Source organism: Myotis brandtii, unplaced genomic scaffold, assembly GCF_000412655.1.
Source record: "Myotis brandtii unplaced genomic scaffold, ASM41265v1 scaffold1617, whole genome shotgun sequence".
Taxonomy (NCBI): domain Eukaryota; kingdom Metazoa; phylum Chordata; class Mammalia; order Chiroptera; family Vespertilionidae; genus Myotis; species Myotis brandtii.
The window spans coordinates 32,387-41,963 of NW_005355909.1; positions in this window are offsets into that span (position 1 = coordinate 32,387).

Genomic DNA, 9,577 nt, shown 5'->3' on the forward strand with positions numbered 1-9,577 from the left:
AAGACACAGGCTCAGATGGACCATGTCAGACTCCCCTACTGGAGGGCCTACAAGTGTAAGATTTACAGCAAAATCTAACAGAAAATAGTATGAATCTCTTATGAGCAGGACTAATTTCTTCTTTCAACACTCATCAATCATATATATCACTCCTTGGAGGGGAGCAAGTAAGGAGCATAGAGAGACTAGGAGTGTTACATTAATGGAGCTCCTTCCACATTAAAGGAAACACCAGGAGTAGAGAAGAAAATTGCCCATCTCTTCCCCTACACACACATGTACAACTCTTAAACATGTTGTATGATATTTTCCTTTCATGCCTCTCCATGAGATTAAAAGATATTCGTAGGCAAGAAGCCTTGCCTTTTCATCCTATACTTTCATCCTATGTAAGTACAAGTTAAATACTTATACTTGGCACAAAGTAGATGTTCAACTTGTTTGTTAGATGTTGTTGAAGAGTCAAGAGCCAACGTGTGGCGGGTTCACTTAAGAAGGACCAGCTTTATCAGCAGAAGTGGAAGAGGATTAAAAATGGGGGCGAAGACTTCATAGGAGAGGAAATATTTGAGCTGGACTTTGGCAAATGAGTAGACTCTTACTACACCGAAAAGCCAAAGGCAACAGCAATTGCATAATCCCAGAGGCATGAGATGGTATAGCAAGTCCTGGACGGAAAAATCCCCTGTGAAAGCGCTATCCAATGTGGGCCATGAGGCAGGAAGGGCGTAATGTACTTCTCCAGCCTGAAAAACTTCATAGAAACATCTAGCAGCCAAAGAGCGACTCACTCCTTGAGTTTAACCCAGCCTGAAAAACTTCATAGAAACACCTAAAATCTAGCAGCCAAAGAGCGACTCACTCCTTGAGTTTAACTTTTGTCTTTGAGTGGAATTTTGACCACTAGAGCAGTAGGAACAATGTATTAGGCAACTGGGAAGCCTCTTCTAGATCTGTCTGCTTATTCTTCCAAATCCAAAAACAACTTGTACTAAGAGTACTGAGAGCCTCCGGGCTCACATCTGGGAAAGCCCAGAGCGCTGATGTCACTCCAGCAGCGTGAAGCAACAGGGAGCTGGAGGCCACAGGCCTTGGCAGCAGGGCGATCACACACTGCACGTCTGGATGATAGAGCTTGAGCGTCTGGAAAGGCAGCTGGTGGTGTGATTTTTCTTTATCAATGAAAGCCAGGAACATGGGATGATGTTTCCTTTATTTGAATGTTCAGATTTTTTTAAATGAAATCATTATATGAAAAATTCCAGCATAAAATCAAGCTTTATTTACTTGGGAAGTCTACATTTGAACCTAAAATTCATCAACAATGTGTAGACTGTGTCCCACATTCTGACTTCAGGTAATACGTGACCCTCTTCCTATGATAGTTCAGTGACTCATGTAATGGCCACCGACAGAATTGTCCTTCTAGTCCCTGTTTTCTGGGAACGACACACCCCAACCAGAAGGGCTGATAACCATTCGTATTTCTGCTGTGTGACCCTGACCCCCTAGCTACACTGAACTGGTCTAGAAATAGGAGCTTGACCCTTGCAGAGCATTTGGGATTGGGGCTGAAAGAGTTAGCCCATTCTTGTTTGTGACCTAAATTGTAAAAATCTAAACTTGGGGGCTGAAGGTCTGCCATTCTATGCTTTCATGTGAATAACAGAGACTGATGGTAAGCAGATAGAAATGAAGGATGACTATGTCCATAACCAACAAACTTGGCAAGACAGTGACTATAGCAAAGGAGGGGAAAATAGTAGACCACGTTGATATCTCGATTTCTGGCCATAAATACAAGAATTATGGTACTAATAACAGAATAGAAGAGCAGTTAGGAAGGAGAGCTAGATATTGGATACAGACATTACAAAGTGCTGAGTGAAATTATGAGAGTTGGTAAGCTCTCTTAAAAGGTGCAACTCCTGAGTGCTAAGCCTAGATCCTCGGAGGACACTCCAAATTAGGGGCACCCCAAAAAAGGAGGCTCAAGTAAAGGAGGATGGGAATGAGTTATAGATACAGGAGAGATGTTCCGCGTTAGGAGAAAGACATAACATTAGATTCTCCCTTACCGATATTATATGAATTGAATATTACATTTGAAAGACTCAGATATAATGGACTAGACATGAAAGTTGCTATTTTGATTTAGAAACAGTTGCTCATACACACCAGTAGTGGGACTGTAGACCAGTTTGGAAGAAAACCTGGTAATACACATTAAAATTGCTACATGCATAAACGTTGACCCGGTAGAATGGAACCGTGAGTTGCCTGAATACTGCCGGCCCTACAGACAAGAGAAGTTCCAGGCAATAAGGTGTCTTTCCCATTGCTACATGGTCAGGGAAAAGCACTTGACCTGTGCTGGACTAATCAGAGTCTTTTCCTTGTTTTTTTTTTCAATTGTGAAATAGAAGGAAAAGATTTAGTTTCTTGCTATGTGGCTGGACCCAGGCCACAGTAGAATGGAACCGTGAGTTGCCTGAACACTGCCGGCCCTACAGACAAGAGAAGTGCCAGGCAATAAGGTGTCTTTTCCATTGCTACATGGTCAGGGAAAAGCACTTGCCCTGTGCTGGACTAATCAGAGTCTTTTCCTTGGGTTTTTTCAATTGTGAAATAGAAGGAAGAGATTTAGTTTCTTGCTATGTGGCTGGACCCAGGCCACATAAGTTCTGGGACTTTCACAAGACTTGTTTCCTATCATATGGAGCAAGACAAACAGTGGAAGCTTGCCTGCGGACAGGAGGAAGACTGTTGCAGGAGGATAGCAAGGAGAACAAGAGATGGAGAGGAAGTCCTGGTGATTTTTCAGCCCCTGGCCTGGAACCTTCACAGTTCCAGCTGCCTTCCTGGCAGTCACAGAGGCCCATCACTCATCCCAAAATCCATAAAATAGATATTTTTCCCTAGGAGAGCTCAAGATGTCTCCTATTACTTGCAACTAAATGAGTCTCAACAGTAATTCCATTGTATGGTGATGGATGTTAACCAGACTTGTTGTGGTGATTATTTCCCAACATATACAAATACAGAATCAGCATGTTGTGCACCTGAAACTCATGTAATTTTGTATGTCAATTTTATCTAAATAAAATAAAACAGTTATCCCACTTCTGAGAGATTGGCCTTAGGAAATAGTTTCCAGACATATATGAAAGTAAATATCACAGCATTGCATGTAATTGCCATACAATGGTCAACAATTCCAACAACTATCAATGTCACTTTGGAAAAATAGTAGTAGTAGTAGATTAATATTATTAATTAATAGTTAAATACTTAGCTAGTGCTCTTATTTGTACCAGGAGTTGGATTTTGTGCTTTATATGTAACATCTATTTTAATCTTTATAGCTACTTTAGAGCTATATGGGTACTGTCATTTTCAGATAAGCATGTAAAGTATTTAGCACATTGCTTTGCATACAGCAGGAGTTCTCAAAAGAAAAAAAATACCAACTGCTATTATTCTGATTTTTACAGATGAGGAAATAAGAGCTAAGTTTTATGGCTAAAAATTCCAAAGATGTTATTCAAATTAACATCATGTAAGAAAAATGGAATAATGGATGGAAAAAAATGGAATAATGGATGGGTAGGGCACTTAGCAGGTACCCCTTCCTAACTATTGATCTTGACAGCAAGCATCAGATAGGAAAACCTATATCAAGTGTTAGGAGCTAGTGCTTTGGTTCGTGACATATAAAAGTTAACAAAAAATAAAGTTACCAAAAAGTTACACTCAAATTACGGAGTTAACTGCATGTACATGGTCAACAGACCTACAGGCAAACATACACTAACAGCAAACAATGGGGAAAAATGTTAAGTGCCATTTATAGTGTTGCCACAAAATATAAGATACTTAACAATAAATCTAATAAAAGAATCTCAGGAACTCTACACTGAAAAAAAAATATTCCTGTGAGAAATTAAAGAAGACCAAAATACAAAGGTAAGGTATACCATGCACATGAGTAGGAAGGCTAAATATTGTAAAGATGGCAAAGTGAACATCATAATAAGTCAAGTTAACATACATGAACATGCGTACTTTTTTTTTATAAGACTTTTAAGACTTTATGATTTCTTATAGTGCAGTTCTGCTGGTGATAAACTCAATATTTTATATCTGAAAAAGTCTTTGTTTTGCCTTTGCTTTTGTATTTTCACTAAATATAGAATTCTAGGTTGACTGATTTTTTTTCTTTTTATACTGTAAAGCTGGTGTATACTGTCTTCTTGCTTGAATTGTTTCTGATGAGAAATCTGCTGTTGTTCTTACTTTTTGTCCTCTGTATAAAATGTGTCTTTCTTTTCTAGTTTTAAGGTTTCTTCTTTATCGCTGGTTTTAAACAATTTGGTTATAATGTGCTTTTCAAATTGTGTGTGTTGGGCTTCTATATCTTGGATCTGTCAGTCTATAGTTTTAAACAAATTTAAGACAATTTCAGCCATTAATAATTCTTCAAAAAAAGTTTAGATTACACTTCCTGCCCCTCCAGGGCCTCCAGATATGTGTTTATTCAGGCACTTAAAATTGTCCCATAACTTACTGACACTCTGCTTATCTTATTTTCCATCTTTCTTTTTCTATATGCTTGCTATGTCTTCAAGTTTACTAATTTTTCTCTTCTGCAGTGTTAATCTGCCATCAATCTCACCCAGTGTACTTCTCATGTCATACATTATAGTTTTTATCTCTAGAAGTTTGACTTGGATCAATTTTTATATGTTTTTTATCTCTACTTAGCATGTTCAGTTTTCCCTATAGCTATTTGAACATGTGAAATTGTTACTCTCTTTTAATATGCTCATATACTAATTCCATTATTTGTACAATTTCTGGGAAAGTTCCAACTAACTGATTTTTCCTTATTATGGGTCATATTTTTCTGCTTCTTTGCGTGCCTGATCATTTTTATTGGATACCAGACACTGTGGATTTGTTGGGTATTTTTGTATTCCTAAAAATATTCGTGAGCTAAGTTACTTGGAAATAGTTTGGCCCTTGCAAGTCTTGCTTTTAATCTTTATTAGGCAGGAGTAGAACAGCATTCAGTCTAGGGCTAATTTTGTTCCCTGAGGCAAAGCTTTTTTCCCCAATACCCCATGAATTATGAAGTACAAGAACTGGCAAAAATAACTTATTGGAACAAGAATCAGAATAGTGATTGATGGTAAAGGGTGGATATTGGAACTTTCTGGAGCATTGCTTGTACCGATTTATCAAATTGAACAATTAAGACTTGTGAATATCACTGTTGTTTTACCTCAATAAAAATGCATGCATAGTATAGTATCAAATACATATATATATGTATTTATATATATTTGTACTACATATAAATATGTGTATATAGTACTACATATATAAATATGTATTTAAATTCTGAATGAATTTATGCCAACATTTTAATAGTGAAAAATATAAGGTGATTTTAAAAATTAGCTCTATTTTTCAGTGTTAGCTAAAATTTTAATGAACATACAACCTACTTGTAAAAACATAAAATTAATATTAAAAGAATGAAAGTATTTTGGAGAGATTCTGTCTTGTAGAACAGATGAAGGAAAGAAAACTAGTGTTTATTGGGCATTTGCTGTATCTCAGGTATTTTCAAAGATACTTTATAACATTATTCCATTTGTTCAACATTTGCAAAAAAAAAAAAAAGGAAATGATAGTTCAGACAGGTCATTATGTGTCCAAGGTATTTGCAAAAAAAAAGGGAAATGATAGTTCAGACAGGTCATTATGTGTCCAAGGTCTTTCAACTTGAGCTTAGATCAAGTTCATGTTTTGATTCTAAAAAGAAAAATTAAGGCCCCGAGATAGACTTTTTAAATTCAGAGAGTGAAGAATGCTTGGCAGGATGGAAAAGTCCCAGAAATATATCACTGTTTACAGGCTTGGGAATTGCCACAGTGGACTCTGGGAGTTCACCCTTAAACAGGCCGAGTGAATTATTCGTGAAGGCAGAGTCAGAGATCAAATGCAGTTCATCTAAACTCAAGGAAGTCTGACCTGAGACGAGAAGACAAGCCGGTGGCTCAGAGAATATCCGGGAGATCCAGGACCCTGCATGGCGGGTGGGGGGAGAGGGAAGGAATGTGTTCCCTCCTTTCCACCTGTGGGCAGCCTGTGAGGACAAGGGCTGCTTTGTCCCCAGATGGACTAATCCGCCAGAGGCCAGCGGTCAAGGCTGCCAGGTTACAGGAATGGGTGTATTCTCTGTATCAGCTGCCTCCTGCCCAGGCAAGCCTGACTCACAGCTCGGTCACCTGTCTGGAATGGACCTCGGGACGGCACCCCAGTGAGGTCATCCAGAGAGCAGTGGGCCAGAGCAGTTTCGCTGTCAACCGTGTTCAGGTCACACCAACTCACTCCGCCTTTCGTAGGAGGCTGTTTGCTTGTGAAGTGAATCTCCTTTAAGACCTAACAACGTATTTTGAACGCTGGGCTTTAAAACCTCACTTGTTTTCTCTTGCATCTCCCAGCTTAGAACTGTGAAGGAAACACTCATGAATCACTTTCTCAAAGCTTGAAATGGTCAGAGACTCCCCCAAAATTCCCCCAGGTTCATTTGCAAGAGGTGGGGAGTCCGGCATTGACGTGTGCCTGAAGCTCTCTCTTTTGGAATGGGGGGCTCTGATGAATAAAGAGCTTCCATATGTGCTGGTTGATGTTCTCTCAAAGTCAGCATGTAATTCTTAGGAGATCATTTAAATCCTAGTTCAAGCGACAGATATGGGTACAAGTGGGTAGAGAGGAAGGGTATGGCTCTCACACTTGAATGGCTTCACCATCCTTCATCCTATAGCCCTGTGTGCAAAATGGGAGCTGGGCAGAGGAACCAAAAGAACTGGGCCTCACTCCCCCTCCCCAAACACACACACACACACACACACACACACACACGGCCTCTTTTATATTATAGCACAGCGGGATGGTGCCAAAGCCCAGGCCCCAGGCTCAGGGCTTGCTTCCTAGTTTCCATGCCTCACTCACTCCTGAGACCTTCGGCTGAGTTGCATTATGGGAGGCTAATTACTGCCAATTGAGGCACTACTGTCTTAGACCTTCTGATACAAAAGTATGGCCGCTGCTAACAAGACTAACACCAACATACAACCATTTGCTTCAGACTTGTTAGGGAGCCACCAGGAATGCCTACCCAGAGCAGTTCTTAAACACATACACTCTCACATCTTCTCTCCTCTTAGCTCCAAGAACAGCCAATCGGTGATGTGTTAAAAAAACACAGGCTCCCCTTCTCAGCCAAAGGGAATGCTCCCTGAGGGTCATGAGTAGGAGTTCATAGAGACTAGGCTTCATCTTAAACCCTCTCCTCCTCCCTAGTTCCATAGCAGAAGCAAGGTGAGAGTGTGAACGGCAAAACATGCCTTGAGCAATTACTCTATGATAAGATCAGTTCTATGCACTTAACATGAATTATTCCATTGATCTTCGAAATAGAACCTGTCAACATTGTGATTTTGTGGAAACTAAAGCTCAGAGAAATTACATGAATTGCCAAAGCCACTTAGTTTATTAAGTGGAATAATCAAAGTTTAAACTCTGGTTTTAACTGATTTCAAATGTTGAGCTTTCTTCACCCAAAGCAGAAATCTTGCTGGCTGATTACTGCCAATTGAGGCACTACTGTCTTAGACCTTCCGAGGTCTAGGCCAGTCATCTCAATTTTTTTCTGATTCTGCACATCTATCAGTAAATTTCTTTAAGCACCATCTCCAATATATGCATACTCATTTGTAAACTAGATGCATAATATACTAATAGGTCTTAATATTGATTGATAATATAAAACCCAGGGCACTAGTTGTCATTAATGACAAATGTTGTAAATTTATACTTAATAAGCTGTTACTAACATGGAAAATTATTTGGCCAAATCTAATTAAATCATTGTTGGTTTGACCTCACTATATACGTGGGTGACAAATAATTTGTTCCAGGAGTAGGAGTAATCTGGTTTTGCTGTCTTTGATCCAGTTGCATTGCGGAAAACATTTTAAGCCACTTGTCCATTTTGTGAGGGTTATTTGGTTAAAATTAGATAATCTGGTTTGTAAGTCTACTCATGGTGTATATGTAAGCCTTAAAACACAATAATAGCCCTGGCTGGTACTCAGTGGTTAGAACCCGCCTATCAAAGAGTCACAGGTTCCATTCCTGGTCAAGGGCATGTACCTCAGTTGGGTTGCAGGTTCGATCCCCAGCCCTGGTTGGGATGTGTACAGGGGGCAACCAATCAATGTATCTCTCTCACATTGAAGTTTCTCTCTTTCCCCCTCCTCCCTCTCTTCCACTCTCTCCAAAAATCAATGGAAAAAAATATCCTCAGGTGAGGATTAAAAACAAAAACAAAAAACCACCATACTATGCCAACAGTGAAAAGAGAAATGAGAGCGCCAGTGAAGACACCCCTACGACATTGCATAATTCCAACTGTCCCCTACAGTGCTTTGAATTCATGCAAATGACCCAAGGAAGCCCGACGGAAGGCAGCAGGGTCAAGATGCCGATTCATTGTCAGTAAATGAAAATGTATTTCCTATGTGTAGACAGAAAATAAATAGGAATAGAAGTTCTAATGGTTTCCTTCCATATCCCATGTCTTATTCTGTGTAGTCCCTGGAGTGTGCCCTTTCCCCCAGGAGACCCCTGCCCCCTAGTCCTGGTTTGGACTCTCTCCAGTACAGGGTACAGGAGGCCCAGGATTTGGGTGAGAAAAGGAGCCAGTGAAGAACTGTGGGGCGGGAACAGAGGTGTGAGGTCTGGAAGACCAAAGCGGGTGCTCAGAGGACTTGGAGGGCCACATGGCAATAGTCTGGTCTCCCCAGAGCCCCCACCCTGGCGGGCACAGGGGCTGCAGCAGCCTGGGTTTCTGGTTCCTTCTTCTCTGAGTCCAGGTCTCTCAGAGCCTCCCTCCTCCAGCCTGAAAGCCAGAGAAAATTAAACCCTCTCTGCAGCACAAGCATCCCTTAAGGTTTGTTTCCAAGCTGGGAAAGAAAGGCATGTCAGCCCTTCCACGGGTAAAAATAACTCGCCGTTGATTTTGAAACCCCTTGCATTTGTCTCCCAGAGACGGGCCCGTACAATGGCACTTTGTGTGGGAGCCTCTGCCTGGCCAGCCTGGCCCGCTCCCTCTGCCTGCGAGGGGAGGAGGCCAGAGGAGGGCCGAGCTCGGCAGTGGGCGAGGGCGCTGGGCCGCCCGAGGTTGCTGTTGGACCTCATTCAGAAGTCCCCGCTCAGCGCGGCAGCCCGAGGAGGAAAACAAACAGCAAGGATCGTGGAAAACGCTGAGTCCTCCAGCTGGCGGAACAGCACCGCCTGGCAGCGCTGGGAGCCAGGCTCTGCCCGCCAACAGCTGCCACAGCGGGCCGGGAGGCCTTGGCACCCGGAGCCTGTCCCAGGGCCTGGAGGGCGGGACACAGACACTCCTGTCTCTGCAGACAAGGCCTCCAGAGTCCTTACCCTGAATGCTGAGTCTTTTCCTTGTCCCAGGGATCGGTGGGGAAGGTGGGAAAGGGGTGGGTGG